General features: G+C 44.7%; 2 long non-coding RNA genes across 5 annotated transcripts; one reads left to right on the top strand and one right to left on the bottom strand.

Annotated features, from left to right (window-relative positions):
• The first annotated feature begins 1026 nt into the window (after positions 1-1026).
• On the top strand, positions 1027-4665 carry LOC126534102 (uncharacterized). Of its 4 annotated transcripts, none has more exons than XR_011895464.1 (4): positions 1027-1954; positions 2198-2341; positions 2641-2687; positions 4461-4665. It is a non-coding gene; the product is annotated as an uncharacterized lncRNA (long non-coding RNA). The 4 variants fall into 4 exon arrangements; XR_011895463.1 differs by having other exon boundaries at positions 1028-1865; XR_011895465.1 differs by lacking the exon at positions 1027-1954 and adding an exon at positions 1971-2019.
• An 8334-nt stretch (positions 4666-12999) lies between these two features.
• On the bottom strand, positions 13000-22235 carry LOC126534762 (uncharacterized). The gene is made up of 5 exons (XR_011895736.1): positions 21976-22235; positions 21547-21627; positions 18033-18064; positions 17328-17372; positions 13000-14402 (listed from the first exon to the last, which is right to left on the bottom strand). It is a non-coding gene; the product is annotated as an uncharacterized lncRNA (long non-coding RNA).
• Positions 22236-23890: the final 1655 nt, after the last annotated feature.

A 23890-nucleotide genomic window follows, 5' to 3' on the forward strand; every position in this document is an offset into this window, starting at 1 on the left:
TGATAAGGGAACCTTTCGTGAATCGTCGAAAGAAGGCCATGAAACGGATTATATTCTGCACAGCCTTTTCCCCATAGCGATTGCGTGCCTGCCCGTGAAGACGGGAAGACCTCGACCACGTGACCCACGTGCCTGCGTGTCATGTTGTCTGGGGGTGTGGACCTTTGCTGCGACACTGTATCTAGGGTTGGCGGGCCTACTAGAGCGGGCCAATCCAGCAAAGTGTGCAACGATAAAGCGCACTTTAGTCGATGAGACTGAGCCCCAAATCCTGGGAAATGTAATCAGGAGCACAATTCCTTTATTGAAGGAATTGTGCTCCTGATTACATACATTTGTTGCATTGAGGATATTTAGGTAGTATATGCTTCATCACTGACTAATTCCGTCGAAAATGAGACCAGCATCCAGGACACCTGTAGGGGTGGATATGGTAGGCCTGCCTAGCGTGTACGCTGGAAAGCCCCTTGCTTTAACATGACATAATGGGCCTGTGCATTTTTAATGTGATACGTAGGTGACGCGTGCGTCAGAACATTAGAAGTCATACCGGTAAAGCGGATAAGTAATCTAACAGGGGCTCCTGAGGAAGTACGATTTCGGCCAAAAGTTTTCACGACTTCGTGCGGAGAGCAGGTGAAGTTTGATGGTGCTTTGTCCTGAAATAATGCGTTTCTGTTTTTGTTAGTAGTGAGATGCTCTTAAGACAGCGCGTGCTCAAAATTAGCATTCTCGCTTTAGAAACATGAAGTGAAGTGTCCCAATTACATCATTTCTGTTAATGGCGACGGTCATGTCATCGTGCTTATTGGCGTGAAGCGTGGTTACACACAGGTTGCACGCGTTTCTTGTTTTTAGGATTGCAGTCTGTGCCGTCAGAGGTCCTTGAGAATAATATCCAATGGATGCAGAGGAAGCCTGACCCTACAAATCTTGATAAGTACAGAAGAACTACGAGGGAGAATGGCAAAGTCTTTGTCCCTATTTTTATTTGCCAACGTATGGTACATACAGGTATTTACAAATACACGTACTTTTCTAAGCACTTTACACTATTTTTACACATAGTCCCCATACCGGTCCATACATTTGTCCCATCGCAGCACTAAATTTGAGGTGCGACTGTGCCATGTTGCTACCAGTCAGCGACGCACGCGGCCTCCGCGAACGCCCATTGTCATGCAAGTCTTCGCGGCCTTTTGCAAACTCACATAACCACCACTGCACACTTCTCAAAGCGAGGAACCTTTCGCCATACGTGGGCTGCATTTCCCTGTAGGTTTCAATGGGCGTTCATCCCGTACTCCATAGAAAAGGAATCACACTTCGTTGCTCGTAAGTAGCGGACATGTGAAGCACAACCGCCATCTTCCACAACTGACAGCACCGCCGTGCCATGGAGATACCGGCAGATAAATCACGGCCGGTCCTAGAAAGGTCCACCGCTGGGAATGGGTATGTTGACTTCGCATTCACAGCCGTAACTTGGTCAAAAACAATAGGGGCAAAGACTTTCTGATTCGACGCCGTATACTGCTCTCTGCAAATAATTTACGTCATCTTTATTGTACATTGTGTAATATATTCATGAAAACAACCCTTACTAGATGCGACCACAGCGTTGCATCCTCTGACGAGTCAGATTTCATGAGCTCACTCCGCAGGCACATGTGCGCAGGAGTTCGAAGTCACGCAAAGCTATTTTGTTGATACGAGACAGCGCATACCCGCATGTCTCTGTGAGGCTGTGAGGAAACAGCTGCGGTCTTTTGTATCGAAACACGGCCATGCCTTTATTTACGTTTCATAGAAGGATCGAGCCGTCCAGAGCTTGGGCCGGAGTAACAGACAGAGTAACAGGCCGGGTACTTCCTTATCTCTACGACATTAATTTCTGAGCTTCATATCGTAGATGTAAACTGCACCGGAGCAGAGAGAAGGCATAGGTCAGCGGGTAATTGTGCTTTCTTTATGGCGGCGTTAGCACTCCTGCGGTGGAACTCAGAAATACTTTCCTTCGTACGTGATTTGTGCCATTGGTCGGCCGCCTTCATTCTTATTGCGTCCAGTTGCACGATTAACAGAATTCTTTTCACGCGATCGAAACTAGCTTGAGAGGTTTTTGTGAGTAGAGACCCTTGCTTTCTTTCTACATGAGTGTAAAAGTACAAAATATTATTACATATTCGGTGTACAGGCAGTTCCGGTTAAGGAAGGTGAGGAAATGACGGAGTGCTCTAACCCCAAGCCGTAGCCCTTGTGATCCTGTGTTTTTTACTTCGCCCGTCTATTGCAGTAAGTCGAATGCAAAGACATATATACATGGCTGGTGCGTTATTAGGTAAGTAACCTGCTGTAGTCATTTTATATAAGTATTCTGACAATAATTTGCGCAATTATGCATGTTGTATAATGGCGCCTATGTAGACTCGAACCAACCTTTGTTTTATATTGTATTCTTTTGTAGACGGCAAAATTCAGTAGTTACCCTTTAATCCTATAGCTTCATACACGTATCTATACTGTATAGCTTCAAATATATCGAAACGTATAGCTATAACTGTATCTGCTTCAAGTGTAAGGGAAACATAGTCCCTAAGTGTGAAACGAAAACTCAAGGCACGATCTCCTGGTTTTCAGCCATGTGGACGGTTTTTTCGACTGGGAAGGTTCAATGTGCAGAAATGGTGAGATTTTTTTTAACGACCACCGGACAGTAGACCCATGAAAGCTGCTGATGTTGGCGTCACGAATTTTATAAGTAAAGCTGTCTACGGATAACATTTGGGACAGGAAAAAAAAAATTAAGGCTCTAATAATGACAATCGTGCAATGTGTAAGTGACATATTTAAAAGAAAAAAAATTGTTGTCACAGCTTGCTCTCACTTATCGAGCATGAGAAGCTGTACACCCTAATTACTTGGCATTTATTAAGTGCCGTAAATTTCCTGTCAATATACTTTACAAACATGTCTTGAAACTAGGATACGGATGTGGTGGTACTTGTTTGCCGGTGGATTTCGGGAGAGAATTCGCAAATGAAATAATTGGAGTATTTAAACAGTGTAGAAGAAAAAAAAACATCTATTTCGCGAACTTGTAAATGGCTTTGAGATCCTTATTTTTGGGAAAAGATCCTGAGTATTGGAAAAAAGTATTATCGATGAATAAAGTCTACTAACGGCCTCTTAACGTTAAGCTTGAAGAACCACCTCCAGGCTGTTCAGCAAACAAGTTAATCTTGGTCAACGCAAACCGGCCATTACTATTCGCGTTTATTGATTTTTCTGCTTTTTGCGTTGATTTTCGACAACCCAGTTTGGTGTTGGATCTAAAATAGGAAAGATTTTAGTGCTACTTCGCCTATCGTTTGAACACTTATTATCCGAAAAGCTTGTGGCTAACATAACATTTGGCCAGACACGTGGTAAACCTTAAAAAAAGAAAAAGAAAGAAAAAGAAAGAAAAACAAATAACTGAATTAGTAAACTTCACAAGGAGGTAGAGGCTATGCCGGTATGTTTGTTATTTTCACAAGGCCGTCTATAGTGTTAAAGAACGGTCTATTGAAACTTCCTGGTTATTCGACGATTTCTGCATGGCACACCAATCGTTTGATAGAGCGTTGGCGACCATTATCCAAATTAGATATTGCACAAAACGATCATGGAGGAACAACTTGAGAGTTGAGCGTTCGCACAATGTTCCCCAGCACCTCTAATCAAAGACTTGGCCTCCTTTGAAAAATGGTGGATCAGTTCTGTGGTCGACATTTGCAAGTACGTACACAGCCGGCTTAAGCATATTTGTTTCCCTTGCACTGTACATCTGTTAGGAAAGCAGGTATCTGGCAAAACGTGAAATATGTACCAAATCAAATCGCACTTGCGGATGGACGAGTTATGCTGCCCTCTATAGCATTATGCGCAGATAATTCAAATGAACTTTTCACTGTGATTGTAACAATTAGTTTCGCTATCTTTCTAAACTGTGCACGCGGAATGAATTAACAGAAAGCGCAAACCGCATACATATTGCATTTAAGGAAGCTGAGGTGCGCCAACTGAGACACATATTGCCTCTGTCGTAAAGGTAACCTGCATGGAATACCCCGCTGGAATCAACTAAACCGTGCCGCGATATTCTCGCTCCTACACCTATCCGCGTTGTTAAATTTGATGGCTGCGCGTTACCTATATTCGTAAATAATAAACAAAGCTCTTCTTTCGAATTACCAAGGGAAACAACCTTCACAGTGTATTGCGATTTACGTATTACGGATGCCGTAAGGAAACACAGGCAAAAACGCCGAACACCCGTCTCGTGAACACTAAGGCCGTTTGGACGCCCGGGAATACGTTGCCATTTCTCAAGTATTTATTGTACCATACTGAGGGCGATGAATGAACTTGAAGTTCCATGCACCTATTTGGAGGCACGTGCTACCTTTCTTCCCTAGCACGACGAGGGACACACAAGCAAGGTGGCACAAGAGCGGCGCATCATTTTCCACCTCACTCGCACAACTACAAGACCAACAAGAAGCTTGCTAGAATACTTTCCACAAGCTCAGCCCTGGCCACCACAAGCACCTCGACCAGGAGAAAAGAGATAGTGCCATTTGGGTGCAACTAATTTTGATTAAACAAACCAAACATACAAAATTCTGCGTTTTTCTTTTTACACCAAGATGTCTGTAGATAAACTGGAGTAGTGAAACAACCAGCACCAAGCAAAGATGCAAGCGAGCATGGTAAATCGTGGCCTGTGTTGTACACGTTGCAGCAAGTAAGTAAGCGATTACAATTACTGTTGCTGCACTCGAAAATGGTTTTCATTGTAGTTACCTATTACAGCCCCTCTTTAGTATTAGGGCATTACTCAAAAGTGATCGATTAGTTCCACCTTACTTTTTTCCGAACTTTTCGTGACATTGGCGAGATACCGCGAACAGAACGAGCTGGCCTGGCACTGTCAGTGCGGCCTCTGCAGCCCTTTATACATTACTTAACTTTACTAACAATTGCTATTGAATTATTTTATCCGTCATGCCCCCTCGTTTTTTGTCGTGAAGACATCATCAGCGACATCGAAAGCTAACTCCATGAATGGGCTGGAAGGCAGGGCGGTGTCATAACGTACGAACGTGTGGCGAACAAGATTTTGTCGTTGCTCAGTATATGGGGCCGAATTAACAAAGCTTTTAGTTTTTAAGTGCTGTTTTTAATTAGCTGATCGCCTTCGCTTTGTCCTACATCGCTATTGGCTGGCACGAACGCTTTTAGCGCAAGAACGTATTGCGAATACGGGCCCTGGTTCCACTGTGACGCGCAGCGTGTATGGTTATTGGAACATGAAGACGCCCCCACTCAGATTAATGGAAAGCTGTAAACGACAACAGAATAGGTGATATCGTGGCACCGGCTTCCTCACTGACCTTCCCTATGGAGACATTCAAGCACCGGCTCAATTGGTCGACCAACATATCGGGTGGAGTCATGAACACAACAAAGTAAGAAATTACATGTAATTGCTTACAGAAAAGAAGTAATTCGATAACAGTAAGCATTACAGAGTAAGACATGTCATGAATAAATTATGAGATTACCATAAATGCAGTACATTACAAATAATTATTTAGGCGTAGTTCGTTATGTACAAGTGTGATTGTGGCGAGATGCCATCAGCACCAGTCTGAACGGGAACACCTGCACCGTGTTCAGCGACTACAAGAAGCGGGTTGAGAACCGCATTCACTGCGTTTGATATATATGTATATATATATATATATATATATATATATATATATATATCTATATATATATATATATATATATATATATATATATATATATATATATATATATAAGACATCTTATTGCATAAGCAAGAGGAAAATTTGGCATCGCCAGCATGAAACCAGAGAGCGGGTAGGCCGAGGACTTGACAGCGGTGGTTATGTCCATCTATCTTGCCATTCTTCCGTCCACGGGTGGCCGGTTTTTATTTAGTATTACGAACTACCATAGTCAAACACATCGCATCAGCTTGTATTGGACTTTTCTAACCGACGCTCTGGCACCGTGGGGTGAGGGGATACGGATTATTCAGCTGGCCTTGAACATGGCTTCGTCTCGTACATGGAGCAAATATAGCTTGCGCAAATATAGTTTGTTGAGAGATGAAATACTTGTAAACTGTTTCTTCTCCATTACATATAATGTATTACTGTGTATTGATATGCTGCGCAACTAAACGAATAAAAGGGAACAATATGAATGGCGTGTTAGCTCGGACTTGTGTGCGGTGTAAGTCTAAGCTTGTGCAGTTTTCACGTAGTTATGTCATGTGTTTTTGTAGATACGTGGTATGAAATCGACTCCAAAACCGTGCTTCGTTACGTTTTCTCGGACAATTATAGGTACGTGGAATTCGTTATGCAATTCAGCATGCTTATGTTCTGTGGCATCCTGGACTCATGTGCAGAACTTCGTGTTCATGCTGTATGACTTTATTCAGTCTTTCGTGAGATATCACAACTTCAATTTGCCTGCCAAGCAATGCGATGTAGCCGGTGCCATCTGAAGGAGCCAACTTCCTTTAGTATATCAAGTAGATAAAAGTAAAGCTAAAGAAACGCACTGTGATAGCTGATATTGTAGCTTTTCCTGAAACGTTAGAGTAACTCGCTGCTATCGTTTACGGTTGATACAAGCGTTCATTCGGATGTGAATGCTTAAGGTACATAAATATTTCTTGACCTTCATAAAGAATACATTTTACTTTCGTGTTATCAAAGCATAAACCACTGCGATAGCTGGAGGTCAGCAAAATTCGTATAGAAGGCCTTTGCAATCTTAGAGTAAGATTGTAAGTATAATTTTTGCTGCATTCCTATATGCATTGCGAACACTTCCTGGTTTGAACGATGCCAGCTTTGTAAATTCGTAACCTAAAGAAAACGTGCTTCATAACAATAAGTACATACAGGCTCGTACACTGTTAGAGGGAAGCTACGATCGCGTGTTGCGACCCGCAGAGCACCAGTGAAATCAGTGCAGCGAACGCGGCCGAGCATCAAAGCAAGCCGGTACAGGTGCTGGCCAGGTTGAAAGGCGTGGCTTCGTGTCTTCCGCTAAACTGTTGGGGCGTGCCAGGTTCACACTGCTGTGAAGCGAACTTCGCTCCCACAAGCGTATGGTTGCGTCTGTGAAGCCAGGCACCGCATGTAAATGGTCGGTGAATTCCCCACACTAAGGCCAAATGATCCTGCATGATCATGCCATTCTATAAGACAAAAAGATATAGCTTCATTTGTAACTTCTTAGGGTAACGACAGCGTTGTTACCTAATTATTTTTACTCATATAGGTTTTACCTGACGCAAATATTTGCAGGCGTATATGTAGTTCACTCGGCTTAAAGTAGTTAAAACGTTCGTTTTTCTTTCATCTTTGCGATGAGAATATGCGGCTACAAGCGAAATTTTACTAAAGCCAACACGTGCTTGGTGGACCCTGCAACAAGTACTTGGCAACACATCCAGGCAGCACCGCACATGCACAGGTTTCTTATATTGCGCGGCCGCACTGTGCTACTCTGACAGCGTGGTACAGCATGGCCGCGCGATTTCCTGCCCACTCTAAATGTAGATGAAGGTGAAGTAGGTCTGAAACTTTAAACTGCAAACTGCCGAAAAGAAAAAAAAAACATTAATTGCGATTTATATTTTGCAGAACCTTTCAGCGTACTTAGCTCCTAGCTGATATGAGTGCTATGTGATTGCTAGCCATCGTCCTATCTACACCTTATGATATTGGCTGGCTTTATCAGCTCGGACGCTCTCGAGCGCAGTAAAAAAAAAAAATCACCTACGATTACAATAATCCCTAATGTGAAATTTCAGTGCCGCTCCACACCTGTTTTCATTTCGCAATATACAAGCTGACGCGCACAATCTGCCTCGTGAGGCACATTGCACACGGAGCGAACTGTGTCGAGACTGCTTCACTAATAAAGAAATCGCGGCAGGCAGCACGTGCGTGACGCTTGAGCGCAGTTGACAGCAGCCACCGCAGACAGACCTCCGTTCATGCAGCACTTTGTTTCCATATATGGTATCAGTGAACGCGCCTGCCGCATGCCATCGCTCAACAGACGAAGGCGCGCTATTCTGGCACCATATCATAGCGGTCATCGCTGCAGAGCCCGTCTTTCGCGCAAGTACGCTTTTTTACTCACGCGTTTGCCATACCCTCCTCCTCCACATTCCACATCATGGTTCTGTTGCACCCTCCTCCTCCGATTTCGTCCTCGCGCTTTCTTCGCTTTCGCCGTCTTTCATTCCCCGTTGTGCTCCGCGTTCGCTCTTCCCTCCTTCGCTGTGCGCGTTGGCTCAGTAACGCCGACGCTCAACGCAGGAATGAGCGCCTAAGGGCTGCGCTCTAAAACACATCAGTGATGATTAACCGCGTTGACGAAGAGGAGTAGGAGGAGGAGGAATAAACTTTATTAGTTGAAATGAGCCGACGGTAAAACAGAAGAAAAGATAACGTAAGGCTAGCTGGTTGCAGTGTAATTGCATAAAGGGTAAGGGAACACTGATAAAACCAGACCAGAAAGTAAATAAAAAGAAAGAGAGAGACATAAAAAAAAACAAGAAACATTCATCAGGCCTTCCCCTTTGTGAAGAAGGACGAACAAAGCTTTGGTGGTTTACCTCCCTCGACGCATTTATTTTTATATAGATATTCTTCTTCTTCTTCTTCTTATTATTATTATTGAAGGACACAGACAACGAATACTTCTTTTGACTGTGGAGTGATTTATTCTTATTCTTTTAGAAAGCAGTAACGCGTGAAAGTGCCGCTGCAAGGCAGACGACAATTCCACAATATTTACAACTTCACTGTGAACGAAGTAATCAAGAAAAGTAGACGAAACTCGGCGTAATGTTGAAATCGTCTTAGCGACTAATTGCCGTATAATTTGTTTCGGGAAAGTTTCGAGAATATAAGAGTTACAACAGTTTTCTGTAACCATACTGCCTCCGTAGATGGACATGTATTGACAGGAGACAGCAGTTCTGTAACGTTTACGACTACGTTACGACTAACGTTACGTTTACGGTAACGAACCAATTAAGTTAAGTAAATGAAACTCAGTGTAATGACAGAGCCGCCTTTGCGGCCAATTTCAGCATAAATTTATTCAAGATAGCTACATTAGATTGAGAGCTACAGAGCATTCGCGAGAAACTAGTGACAAACATTTTTTTGTGTCGACGCGACGTGCAGACGGACGGACATCGGCCACCACTGGAGGGCAGCTATATACAGCTTCGCTGTAGATAACGTCAGCATTTATGTGGTGGTGAGTAGGGCAACCTGCCGTCACTAGTCAGCTTTGTCATGGCATGAAACTCTTGGTCAGTTAGCAAAGTAGTGTTAGCAAAGAAAAGTAAATTTTGTCGATTTACCCCGATTTAAGCAGCTACGCATCATATATAAAATTAATAAGGTATGCCGCAGACTGCATTTACGACACAATCGTTGTGAAACCTTTCAGTTATGAAGTGATTTATGTATATGGGAAAGTACGATGACCTATTAGGTCGGCACAATTTGATCTTGCCCTGGGATGTATGCGCACACCCTCCATATCAATGTGGAGATGTTATTTTCATCGGCCTTCTTGCCGTCTAGATTTTCGTTGCTTTTGCTTGAAGGAAAGGGCACTTGAATAAGAGGGAATATTGATCAGAATTGGCTGCGAAAATAGAACGCGGCAGCATTTATCCACGGTGTAAGAACTGTTTAGCTGCTGACATTCCCCACCGAGCGCAACGAGATTGTTTTCGCAACTGCGTCATGAATGGGTCTCCTTGCTGCAGCCGTGAATCGTGGCCTTCGTGTCTGCACCGAAGTGCCTGCCTTTCGCTATGGTGCGCCACTGTAATATCGGAAGCCACTGTTCCCCGCTGCCAGTTACAGGCGCTCACCGCGGCGTCAGCAGGGGTGCTGCAACGTGGAAACCCACCAATTGTGCAGCATTGAACAATATCCGCTTACACTTGGCCGTGCGTGGCAACGCCGAAACTTTACGTACACCACGGTCTCCTCGATGGGGAAGTAGCCTTAGGATATCAGTGCAGTTATTCTGTCACTTCTGTTCAATCACTTCGTTGCTCGTCTAACGCTGTCATGCACTCGAGAAAGAGAGTGAAATGGTGTGGGGTGAGGTATAGAGGTTAATCGGAAGAGATTCTGGTTTGCTTCTCGAGCGTGATCCATAACTGGTTCTAGAAGCCGAAATGCTGCCTTCAGCACTTTCTGTCCGTCGACGATGTCAAGGCGCGGTGGACTGCGGCGCCGATTTGCTGAAGGTAATGCATGCCGGGCTTGATACGGTTGGTGGTGCCTCCTCTTGTTTGAACCTCTATATTTCGTTGATCTTCCAAATGATGACGTCAAGACGACGAGTGCATGGAGTTGTACATAGCAAAGGCTGTTGCAAAGAGAATGCGGTTGGACGGTGTTGACGTAAAAGCTCGCCGTAGAAGTGAATGTTAGCGTGACGCACGCCATTTACGTAGCACTATTAGCGTCTATTTAGGTGACTGTAAAAGTGACCGATTGACGGAAGCAGCGGGCGATGACAATGCTCTAGCCATTATTCCACTGGCGCGTGTACTGCATGAGAAAATATTGCATGGCCAAACTCCTTCGCATGTGCAAGATATCTTTTTCAGATGATTGGCACAACCGCAGTGTGCACGTTTAATCCAGTGCACTACCTTCGCAAGTGGCCTATATCAGAACGGAATAGGTTGTAACGTTTCATTGCCAAAGTACAATAAATCGGTCACCGTTTCATTGACGGCAGTGTTGACGCCATCGTCTTGCCATCGCCTTGCTGTTGTCATCACCCACGTGCTCATGTGACGACGAGAAAGGAAACTTAGTAGCCCTACACTGAATTTACAGAAGTTTAAAATATAACCAATAGCGACGTGGCGACAGACGAATGTGCTAATAACATGGAACGTGTGCACTACTTCTCGTCGCAAATGTGCAGAACGCAACCATTCACGTTTGACAGCAATATTTAAAAAAAAAAGGTCCACTTTACCCAGCTTGTTGCTAAGTTTTGCGCCGCTGGCGCTGTCCGCTGCGAGAAAGGCGAACGAGAGAGAGAAAGCACGCGACACCACGTCGCTCAGTTTCGCACCATTGTCTCCGTAGTCGCAGTTCGTAGGTAAAGTCCTTCGCAGCGCCCCAAAAGGTGCTTCCTTTGGTTGAAGTGCACTAATGAGAAAGAAGTCTTCGGTGAAGTTGCACAAAGCTCGGTTTCCTGTATGACCAGGTGGCATTGCTCTTCACGCATGATGCGTATAATCACAGGGCTCCAATCAGGACTCGATGGCAACGAAAGGTCAGTGGGACGCCTCGCATTGGGCGCTCATTGGAAGACTACGAATGAACCTGTGCTGGAGGATATGGGCTGGACAAGTTTTGAACCGAGGTTAGTTCAGAATGAAATTGATTTTGATCAAACACTGAGGAATATGAAACTATGTAAATGGGTTGCGAGAGTGTTCACGTATCTGTAAAAGAAAAACATTGATTCACAGTCGAGGAAAAAAAAACAAGGCAGCTTACCAGCACGTATGTGACCGCTATAGTAAGCAACAAAGCAACAAAAAACGTCAAACGCAAAATCACAGAGGCTGAGACAATCTCATGGGGGACGGAAATGGAAAAGAAACTTGCTATGAGTAACTACCTAAGGGGAAGAAGCCACAGGAAAGAAACAATTTATGATAACTTGAAGGGAAGCTCCTTACTTTTCGAAGCGAGACCAGGATGCCTTAAAACGTGTAGTTCTAAAGCGAAGCACACCATGGAAGAAGACGCATATGCCTGCTACGGTAAAGCTAAGGAAATGATGGATCATGCTTTATTAGAATGTGAAAATACCTACGCAGCTGCACTTTAGGCTTCTCTGGCCTCACCGAAGCCATTGTTTTCAGGGACAGCTTGAAGAAAGTAAATATGTAGGCAATAGAGATTAGTAAGATGCAATTGGAGGTTTGTTGGTAGAAATGTAGGGAGGACACTAGCAACGGAGGCATACAAAATCGAAGTTGTGGTTCAGAAAGTCTCATGCTGAGAATTCTTCTGTGTGGTTTTTTTCGTTTTCCGAAAGATAGGTAGGGCATTAGGCAAATTAAGAAAGAAAGCTTCGTGGCGCAACCGATCACCTTGTTTCAGGGGGGACGCTTGTAGCACCTATTCATTCATCCATGGGTGGCGAAGCCATTTTATTTGGGCGGAGTATCGCAGTAGTTTTATCCTGTCGCGCTCACCAAACTGTTGCCGTCGTCGTGATGGCGTCATGGCCGTTTGATGGTAGCCATTTTTGCTTCGTCATACTGTTGTCGTTATGCCCTTTTCTTCATGCCGTCGTCATACCTTTCGACCGCCAAGCGACTCGATGAGTTCTAGACTGATAGCGAAAACATCTATCTCCGACCACAATTAACGCTCAAACATAAGTGTTACATAATCATGCGGCTTCCTTACTTTTTTTTTTGCTAATAGATAGATGCAGTTTCCCTACCACTGCATATATCTGAGATATCTAAGAACGCCTTAACTAGGATCGCTTGTAAGACTATTGAACTGAAAGCTGCAGTATTGGACGGGGTCAGCGTCCGCTGACTTTCGAAATATTCAACGAAAATTAAGTTCATGGGGATGTTATGTTCGCCACGAAGAAAGAGTAGTTTTTCTCTGTATAACAGATCACTGATGGCTTTTTGAGGTGACCAAGAATGCTGCTAGGTCACAGAAACAAAACCTTAGGAGCAGTGATCTTGAAGCAACCTTCGAACGATGATATAAAAACGCTGTATTTTCGAGTTAACTCGTTCACAACAGTCTTGCGTCTCAGACTGAGCGTGAATATTTATCAATCGGATAAGGAGCACAACCTCAATTATTGGAAAAATCAATCCATTTTATTGCTTACTTTTGCCATCCCGCCACCCAACAAACCCTACTGAAAGAGAGGGCACACCACTGATACTTCCATGTGGTCAACTTCACCGCATTAGTATTCCCATGACGCTTGTTGCATCCTGAGCATATGCATGAAGCGGAATAATAGCACTTCTAGAAAAAAGCACACCAAGTAGGACTAACAGAAGGCCAATGTTTATTGTATAATGGTGTGCTATCAGGTTTAATGCAAGGGTTTCTCTGCATTAGTCATCTTCTTGCGTTTACTAAATAATCTTTCAAGTGTTTAATGCAACAACTTGTTAACCCGTCAACAACGCAATATACTTCATGACCGGTCAGCGCAGCAACTGTACACGGAAGAAGGTGAGACGATCGCGGGCATTAACACATTCGAACTCGCCCTGTTTACCCAAAACTACGGTGCCTGAGCAGTGGCCTGATCAGGGCGACCACACTCAAAGAAAGATTTGCACTCTTCGGGGCTTTCTTGTCCGCAAACAATAATCGTCGTCCATCTTGCGTGTCTTTGTTTAATGCTGCGCGCCACCGTATTTACAGGTCACGATGAGCGTGTGCGTTATCTGCGTGACATAGCATATTCTTGAAAGGAAAGTAGCAAGCGCTGTTTTAAAAGAAGGCAATGCCGGCAGGAGAGATGCTGATTATTGTGGGGGGACAAGAAACGCCCCAAAGGATGCAAACTAATCGTCGTGGTCTCCTAGTGACGTTGGCGTTGCGCTTCTAAGTCTGAGGGCGCGGTACTGTTACTGAGGTCCCTTACTACGGTGTGCCTCGTAATTCTGTTGTGATTTTGGCCCGTAAAACACAAGGACGTTTTCAGGCTACAAACGTTTTTAGAGGGCACTAAAAACTGTGTAACTAGGACGCAACATCTTCCCTGGTCAATTGCATTGTGCGATAAATTTTACTGCCATATCATTCTAATGGATTATTACGGAGAAATGATGGTTCTTTCTGCGTAATCATCTACCCATGACACTTGCAGTGGTGAGGCTTTTTCTTCCTTCGAAGTTTGGTAGTCATCCTTTGGGTGATAGATTCTAAAGTCGTACTTTTGGTAGTCATCCTTTGGGTGGTAGATTCTACAGTCGTACTTTCAGGCAGCCTACTTGCATCAGTGTCGAACGGCTGTGTCGTAGTGACAAGTGTTAGAGGCTGCGGTGATTGGATTGGCAGTGTCTCTGCAGGCGGGCTGGACGGACGCTGAGGTGTCAATGGCGGGGTTACTGTCAAACTTTCTGACGGCGCTTTCTTAAGCGTGGACACATTTACCACCGCCGCGGGAAGTGAAAATGGCTTTTTTTCCCAAGGGCAGAGGCACACGTCATCGTAGCATGTACCGTTGCAGTAAGGAACCTGTCACGAGAGAAACAAACAAAAGAAAATAATTTCATTCACCGGCGAAGTTCACGCAGGCATGGTAAATAAGGACGGCAACGCGAGCACCGCGTAAAAGGTGTCACATATTCAGTATCGTATCGGTGTACATTATGTCATTCCACTATGCCTTGGTGTATTTGTGGTCCCCCACTTCATAGGTATGAGACTTCAACATCCAATGAATGGATTATACTATTCCACCACAACAATATGCTCAAATTCAACATTTTTTCAATAAATTTTCATACTATTGCAATATTGCGGATCTGACTACTTGAACTAGCATGAACCCTTTAACGTTCAATTGCTGCAGCTGTAAAACTTAGAGTTATCTCCGCTCTCGCATGCGGAAGATTGAGGCGTCCACATTTTTCGGGGGGGGCTTGCTTCAGCTTTACGAAGTTTAACGGTCAGATTATAAGGTGAGCACATTTTTTTGTCGATTAGGCAAGGAGTAAAACAGCGCTTGTAGCGGCGTGCTGCTGACGTACAGTTATGAAACCCCAAGGTATTAATGTCTCCGCAACCGGCACACTTGCATCTGCAGGAGTTCATCCCAGTAACGTGAGCCACTGTGTTGAGAATGAAGTGAATGATGGCGGCCACTAAGATATATTTGAACAATGAGTGAACGCATGCCGGAAGAAAGTATCAGCCAATGTGACACAATGTGCGTGCCCGCGTTCATCTCGACATGGCCGCCATCACCGCCACAGCCGCAGCGCCGCTTACATGGCGGTTGGCACGAAAGCTCCCCATCGTTCCTCCCCATCATTCGTGTACTCGCCGGACCGGTTGGTCACATGGGTGGCGAGAGCGTGACGGGGGACGAGGTAGCCACGGCGAGCGGGCTGAGTGGTTTGGAAGATGGCCGTACACCGAGAGACAGCTGAAGATGTGGTCGGCAGGCTGAAACGCTGCGGCCGAAGTCTTCGCCAGTAGATCGACAGACGGTGCAAGTCTGTCAAGATCTTTGGCAGCGAGGAACCAGCAGCCCGACGCTTCTTCAGATAGGGATCTGAGCGAGCACGCCACAGATAAGCCTCGTGTTCCAAGCTGCTCTCAGAACTTTCCACCGGACGCTTTTTTTTTAATCGCGTTTATTCGTTCAATAAAATATTCATCCCGTGTCCCTTTCTCTATGTTCTGTTAGGGTAGTATTTGCCGCGTTTATTGACGCGTGTCTTTTTCATTTGCGCCGTGTAATTGCTTGTTAATTCGCGAGTGTTGTTAATTCCCACTTTGGTGGGCTCTGTGTTGCGAGTCGCGTGAGAGTTTGTACTGTTTTCTGTTTAAAATGGAAATTGATTTGTTCCTTATAGATTACAGATTATAAAAACAATAATATACAGAAGGAGAACAACATAGACGATATAATATAGAAGAATAATAATACACAATAATATACCCACAGGCCTTCAGCGAAGCTTTCTACCCCATTGCGTGTAATTTGCTTATTCTTTTTCATCACGTCTTCGACATGACCTTATTTTATTAAACCATGTGTTTCTTTTTATGTCGCCTCTTACCTCATAACTCTGGTCTACGCTTCATCTTGGGATCATGGGATCTTGGGATCATGGCCTCGCATATCACAACTACAAAAGGCCACAAAAGCGCTGCTGCGATATCTGAAAGCGACCGGATTGAGTCAGCGTCTGTGATCCGGACTGAGTGACCGACTGATATCTCCAGTGGACTTTCTCTCTCTTTTTTTTTATCTTTCCGTCCCCCTTTCCCTTTCCCCAGTGTAGGGTAGCCAACCGGGCTCAGTCCTGGTTAACCTCCCTACCTTTCATTTATCATTTTCTCTCTCTCTCTCATCAGGCGTGGACTTTATCGTCGGTCAGCAGTCGAACGATCCATAAGTGTACGCGGGGTGGGTTTGTTGTCGCCCCATCTCCTCCGGTTCGGAGAGCGCGAATACTTAACCACCAATCTTTGACACAATGCTATGTGGGATTTCGTCTGCTTGGCAAATTCTTGTGATTTGAGTTCCAGAACGAAATAAAAAGCAGCAATGTTTACTAAAAAATCGCATTTTGTAGTAGTATTAGCGGAGCGGTTGCGCATGCGCCTCCTTTATTACATCTTGTCGCTCCTTTTGTGCTTCTTCCGTTTGTTGCTCGAGCACGAGAATTGAAGACTGGCCATATATGGCTGGCATGCTAAATATGGAGTGCACCGACGTGGCTATGCACGAAAGTGGAAATTTAGTGTAAAACATTGACGAAGATAGGTCCTCCTATCGAAACGTTGGCTAGCCTTTCTGATGCAGTTTATCCCTGTTTATAGCCTTTATACAACAATAATAGCAAGAGGATGTTGCGGACCTCTATGCCACCCCAAAGGTATCTAAATACGATCCTGTAAGAGTACAATTGGTTTCCAGCAGAACGTTCTGATACAGACAGGAAGAGACGACGACATAATCTGGTATAGCGTTTGCCTGATCTCGTTGGTTGCACATAGCAACAAACGTGCAACCACATAGCAACCGTATGTGCAACCAACGAGCTCAGGCAAACACCATTCTGACATACTATAAGAGTTGTGTGTGCGCATAAATAAACAAAATAAAAACGAAAACGAAATACGAGCGTAGTTTCGTATTTAAGTTGTTGAAACTTCCTTGCTATCAGCATGACGAGTAAAACTCTTTGACGTTGGTTATGTTAGACTCCACAGACGTCTTAGAGTCGATATTTATTTCTGCATAATTAACGCGGTGGTTTTAGAAATATTCTGATTTTTGTTTGAACATCATGCCTTACTTACAGAACTCTGTATCGTTTCTTCGGCTTTTATGTTGTGCCGATGACATTAGCATAGAGCCGTACGAGATTGTGCAGCAAGTTACACTCGATAAAAAGAGCACTATTCGGTTTAGATGTTTCTTACCATACAAAAGTCACCAGTTTTCAGGTCACGGCCGCACCTCTTAATCTGTAAGCAAAGGTTATTTTCATGCTGTGTTCACAAACAAATAGGCATGCTTCTAATAAAGCACGGATATGCTTTACTATTTGAAGAAGTCAGATGTAACGTTGCAATTAAATATATTTCATTACACTTTAAATTGATGCGAAACAAAACATAGGTTGCAATCTGGGGCAAAATAAAAACATATCTTGCGATGTCGAGCTCGTGGAGAATGTTCACTACCGATGCCTAGGTCTCTGTTTTTGAAGAGCGTAAAGTCCATAAATCGAAGTTACATTTGGAAGCTACAATTTTACTCCTGCAATGTTTACATGCTTTGGTGAGAGGGAAACAACTGCCAACATTTTTGATTGCTTTTGCTGTCCTGGTGACTTGACTGGCTAAGATCGGGTGGGTGTAATAGCATTTTTGTATGTCATTCTCTCAATAACGAACAAGCAGTTCACTGCGAAATTTGGAATGCGCAGAAGCCGTTTTTTTAAACAGAATCCCGAACTTCGAAGGGTGAGCAATGTTTTCAAACAAAAAACTGTATCTTCAAGATAAATTATATCTTCATACGCAGCTTAATAAAAAGCGATAAGCCGGACTTATAAACTACAGCAGTACACAGAATTTAGGATGAAAAGAAAAACGGTGAAGGTGAAGTCAGTAGGCACTCACAGTGAATCCTGCAGCGTTCAGGACGGAGACACCTGCAGGTACGCTTGGGGTTATTGGTTGTTTTGAGAAACAAAGTAAAAACAAGGAACGTGCCCCACGTTTCATGCAATATATTGCACTCCAGAATGAAGCCGCAGCAAGACAGCCGAAGCAATGAGAGGCCACGTAGATAGTCGTAATTATGCATATAATTCAGTAAGAACGTCAAGCACACCTACATATGTACTGCGTAGAAGGTCTTAATTTCGATATCAGTCCGTTGCAGCCGTAATACGCGGGATCGATAAATGCCCGCATACTTAGCCTTGGTGTCAAGCTGTACACCTTGAGTTAAACAACAATAAAGAACAATCTTTGAGTACAACGTTTCTCATAACCCAGGTGTACGCTTGGGACGTGAGGCTCCAACAGTTATCGCACAATACTAATAATATAATTCTGGCCGCCTCTATTTCCATTAGTCTACTGGCCGTTAATCGCAATTGACAGCTTGTAATGCTTTGTTCGTGAACGCTGGTACTCGGGGATCGAATTCACAGAGTGTTTCGCTGACTTGAGCCGTCGTCGCTAATGATAGGTTCATCATCCGTATTGCCTGAACTTGTTTGATCTTCTTGTGAATTTGGGCCCCAAGACCGAATATTCAAAGGTTTCATTCATAATCGCTTTTTATCATTGGCCGGCCAGCTTTGCTAATTTATGTTGAGCATCGGGATTAGCTGACATTTTCTCCTACGAAAAGTGCTAATGTAAGAAGCCTTCTTTTGTGTGGGTACGGACAATTTTCCCTGCTGACCACTGCAAAACAACCTAAATCAGAGTGAACCGCAGGGTCTTGGTGGCGATAATATTACTCACTCGCTTTGTGTTTTGGGCCCTAATCCGCAAAAGGTTATTACGCTACAAATTTTCAAAGAAGACGCTTACCTATCGTGATGTTTGGGATAGTATTATTACCAAATGATTAGCACCAGCCAGGAACTTAACTGGGAAACTCTGTATATTTGACCCCTCAACTATTCAAAAAATATTGAATGGTGATAAGTCGATCATTATATCGAACATCCCTAACTCGTACCCAATTACGGGTGTGTCGACTATGGCCAAAGAAGCGAATATGACTTTCTGTCAATACTCCTTGAGCAAATATTCTGTGCAGCTGCGCTAGTTAGTACGGCCTATTCAAAACCGATTATATGGATTATAACAACACTGTCTCCCATCCGACATGCGCAAGTCGTGTGAGCACACAGTAGGACAGACTTTCAAGTCGCAGATTTCGCGGCTGGAATTGGCTTGGGTTTTATTGTTTGGATGTGACTACTGTGTCTGAGACCTTGCCGCAGCAAGTGAAGGAATCACTTAGAACGGCCGAGTGGAGACGTCGTATGAAAGGCCAGAGGTAGTGTAGTACGTGCACAGAGTTGCCCAGAATATGAAGGAAGTGGCAAGGGAACACGATGTATCCGCAGTGCTCTCTGCTCCTATTAAGCTGTCGGGGATGTGCACCCGATGCTGCACTAAGAATGTTAAGCATGGCCGCGCGAAAAAAAAAAAATCCCCAGGCCGTTCTCTAATCTCCACTGCAGTGTTGGTGCTCTTTCTGAAATAATCCCCAATTGCTCCGTCAGTAGGTGTAGAGACTACATTGACCAAATTTCCCATCTAATGAGGAACCATTGAGGGAATGCAGAGTTTCATTAAAGAATGAGTCCCCACCACATTTGTTAATTCACTCTAGCGAATGCTCATGCCCACCATGGCTTGCAGGTCCAAGAAATTGAAGAAAGCCCGAAAATTATTCCAGACGTTTCACATTAAAAGGACACTAAAAGCGGACACTAAAAGCAAATACGATGTCTACGTGGTCTGTTTAAATACCATTACAAAAACCTCGCAACTCTTTTTTCGTGCCAAGAAAAGACTTATTTTAGGAGAAAATTGCATCTCGAGGATTCGAGTACCTTTACCGCAATTCATATCTCCCGCCACCCAAACGGGCTAAGTGATGACGTTGCATAGACCACCACCATGCTTTGCTTTGCTGCCGTCGGCGAGTAAAACGGCGCCCGACAGACGGTGGTACCGAGCCAAGACAGAGCCGTAGATTCTCCGCTGCAGCTTCTTTTGGTCAAGTGGAGTAGACAACGTTCGCCACAAGCAGACCAGAAGACTTATTGAGGTGAAATTTAACAGCAATCAGGTGAACGTTGTCCAGATAGAGACGCGTTATTGACCATGAAATATTGAAGCTTGTATTTATTTCTCCGGGCATCACAATAAACGTCCTTATGCTAGAATTGTTACTTTCAAGAAAATTCCAGCAACTTTGAAAGCTGGATGTATCAGTCACAAGGACGGCAATCAAATAGCAAAGAACACTTGTGAACAAGAAAATTCCAGTTTCGCCCGAAAGGCGGAGTACCTATTGCGATAGTAAATCAGTGGACCGCTATACGAAGGAAAGATAGAAGCTTTATCGGCCGTATAAACTTGTCAACATATACATACTTACTAAATTAACAAGCATGCTGTTACTCGCGCACAAGCAAGCATGAACACATCTCACTTTATGACCGCGGAAATTCGCGGTTAAAACATTGGAGCGAGGAAGCACGGAAGCAGAAATCAGCGGATTGACCTTTGTACGGCCTCTCGCATCAACGCGAAGTGGGCCGTGGAATTACATAGCACGGCAGACTCTGGCCCCGTCGCAGATGGCTTTCGAGATGCCGCGGCCCAGGCAGTCGCGCGCCCCTGCCCGGGCCACCCGGAGTAGAACGCTCCCCTCCCCACTCCCTACCCTACCTCCGGACCCTTGCGCGCGAAAGAAGGCAGTGCGCTTCCTCCTCCCTTGCGTGCGCGAGATTGAGCCGCGACCTCCACATCACCCTCACATGCTTTCACTGGCACATACAGCATACGGCACATGGCGACGATTTTATCGCCGTTGGACATTATGCGGAAACTCACAGCGATGGTAGAAATGCGTTTGGAGTGTTCATATTGCTGCTGTCACAATAAATGGTTTGATAATTTGGCCCCACCTTCGACACAATATAGAGCGTGCCAATATGCGTTCCTTCAGAGCGCGTAGAACCTTCAGAGTGTTTGTAACGTAGTTCGTGAGAGCTTGTGCTCACCAATGTAGTCCCTGAGAAAACTTCGGGCTAGCACTGCTTTTGGGAATCTTTGCGAGCATTCAGGCGCTTGCTTCATGCTTGTAATGCATCCCCCGATATGCACCGCTAAATATTCCTGTAGATCTCTTAAACAAAATTCCTTTAGTTGATAAATTATGAAAATGCATTGTTCGTATAGATGATCTACATTGCGTGGATTATTTTTACTACCTTTGCATTTGCTCAAACTTATCGCCTTGAAACTGGTATAACGTGTCAAAGGGATCCTAGAGAAGATAAGTAGCTCTTTAGAGAAAAACAAAGACTGTGAAGCAAACAATTTTGACGTGCCCGCACGTGCGTCCCACGTAAGTGTAAAGTTTTGGGCTCACCTAATATGCAAGGCAATAAAACTTTTATGTGCATGTTGGACCGTCAGCATTTGCCCACTGCTGTCTTCGACATTCGGTTGGCTGTTCGGCGAAAAAAAACAACAACCCATTCGAGACGTGAGCCGTGACACAGAATCAGAAGAAGGGCTTACGTGATGTAAAGATCACTTTACGCACGGAGGATTTATGACCTCGCTTTGTGAAAACACACAGTTTTCGTATTCGATATCAAAATTCAATGTAGCATTTATTCAGCACAATGGCATTATTTAACGCATTGCTGCAGAATGCACGTGATAAGTGGCACGGTGACTAGTGGTGCATGCATATTCAGTCGTGAAATGATGTTTGATCCAAATTATTTAGTGGAGGCGCCAAACTTAGCTGGTCAAGAACTTATGCACACATATGCAACAAATGTCTACTTACGCGGGCGGTCTCGAGCATTCCTAGAGCAAAATAAAATAAAAATATCACAAAACACGTAGAAGAAATCTATAAAGGTACACTTTCATATAAGATAGGCGTAAAAGTAACTGTACTTTGCATAAGGCACACAAGCTATTCTAATTGAACTCTAAAATAAGCAAACCCTTTCCGTTTTAGCCCTATTGCTTAGCTAAGCATATGCTTCGTGAAAGAAACGAAAATGCTGCGCTCGCAATATTCTGTGGTAGAACATTGTGGCGTGTGACTCAGCTGGTCATCCGAACCTTTAAACAATACTGCTTAGAAGCAGCTGTTTGTCGTCATTTAGGTGGATATAAATTATAACTCGTTATTCACCGTAAACAAAAACTTACCAGCGGCGCCATCATGCTTGCAGCGCAGGAAAGAAAAGGCTGAGGACTATTCGGAAGGACGAAGCGAAAGAATAAGAAGGCTTGCAGCTGCGCCGTGCCGGGCCCGCCTATTACTGTTATCGAGGTGGGGGAATTTCGTTGCTCATTGTACTCGTCACAGGTAAGTGGGAAAGGTACTATCATCACTAATGGGGAGACAAATGGGAGAAAATTTAAGACAGGGAGGTTAGCCAGTGTAAGTACCGCCTGGCTACCCGGCGCTTGGGAAAGGGGTAAAGAGAACAAAAGGATAAAGAAGAAGAAGAGGGGAAAAAGGAAACCGGAAAATTCACACAGTAACGCGATACTACGCGCTACAACACTCAAATACCGTCGCACAATTGGCATGTCCTTAAAAACTTCAGCAAGGCCCTTAAGGCCTTGAGTGCCGAAGCCCGTCTGGACCAGTGTACCAGAGCTTTTCCCTCTGTAAAGGGGCGGTTGTCCAGTTTTTCGAGCGCAGTCACGAGCACTTTTCTTGGCACTTTGTAACGGTGACAGTAACAAAGAAAGTGCTCAATCGTCTCCTTGCAGCGGCAGCTGTCACAAGTAGGGCTGTCGGCCATTCTAATGTGGAATGAATAGGAGTTCGTGAATGCCACGCCGAGCCACAGGCGACACGGAAGTGTTGCTTCCGCTCGTGGTAACCCCGGCGGTAGACGGAGTTGCAGACGTGGATCCAATCTGTGGAGACGTGCGTTCGTGAATTCACTGGTCTTCCACAGATTCTGCGTAAGCTCGAGGGCGAGGGAGCGAAGACTTGTGGCTGCATCTGTTCGTGACAGTGGTATTGGTATAACATGGGCACCATCGTGGGCCGATCGGGTGGCGCCATCCGCACGGTGATTTCCCGAAATTCCTCAGTGGCCCGGTATCCACTGGTAGCTGATGCTGTGGCCCTTCTTGATTACGTGATGGTGGAGTAGTCGGATATCTGCGGCTAGTTGCACATTTGGCCCGTGAGTGAAAGGGGACATCAGAGACTGGAGAGCTGCCTTCGAGTCACTATCATCACTAAGACGCCGTATAATTCGTTAAGGTAGTAGTGGGGGTATGCAAGAGTTAAGAAGGACTTCTCAGTTTCGGAATAACTGTCGGCGAAGAATTTGTCTTTTATTAATAGAGCGAAGCTTTGTTTGCCTGCTCCCCCCCCCCCTTTATTTCAGGGGGGAGGGAGGCACTGGCTGCTGCCGGCTGTCTGCTTGCTGCTGTCGTGCATGATTGTACTGCAGCAAACGTAGTGGAAACTAGTACTGGATAATGTGCGTACCGATGTAGCTCGGAGGTGCAGGTGATGCCCGCAAGCGTGGACGTGGGCCCCAGCGCGAACACGTCGTTGGCATCATTCCGTCTCCGTCATTACATTGTGATAATTCATTCAATGTGGTATGATTCTCATCTTTCCACCGTTCTCGCTCACTCGTCGCCACTGCGTTGTCATTTCAATGTCATCATGCCGCCGTCATGCCACCATCGTCATCCCGTTGTCGTCACTCCGTCGT

This window comes from Dermacentor andersoni, chromosome 7 (genome assembly GCF_023375885.2).
Source record: "Dermacentor andersoni chromosome 7, qqDerAnde1_hic_scaffold, whole genome shotgun sequence".
NCBI lineage: Eukaryota > Metazoa > Arthropoda > Arachnida > Ixodida > Ixodidae > Dermacentor > Dermacentor andersoni.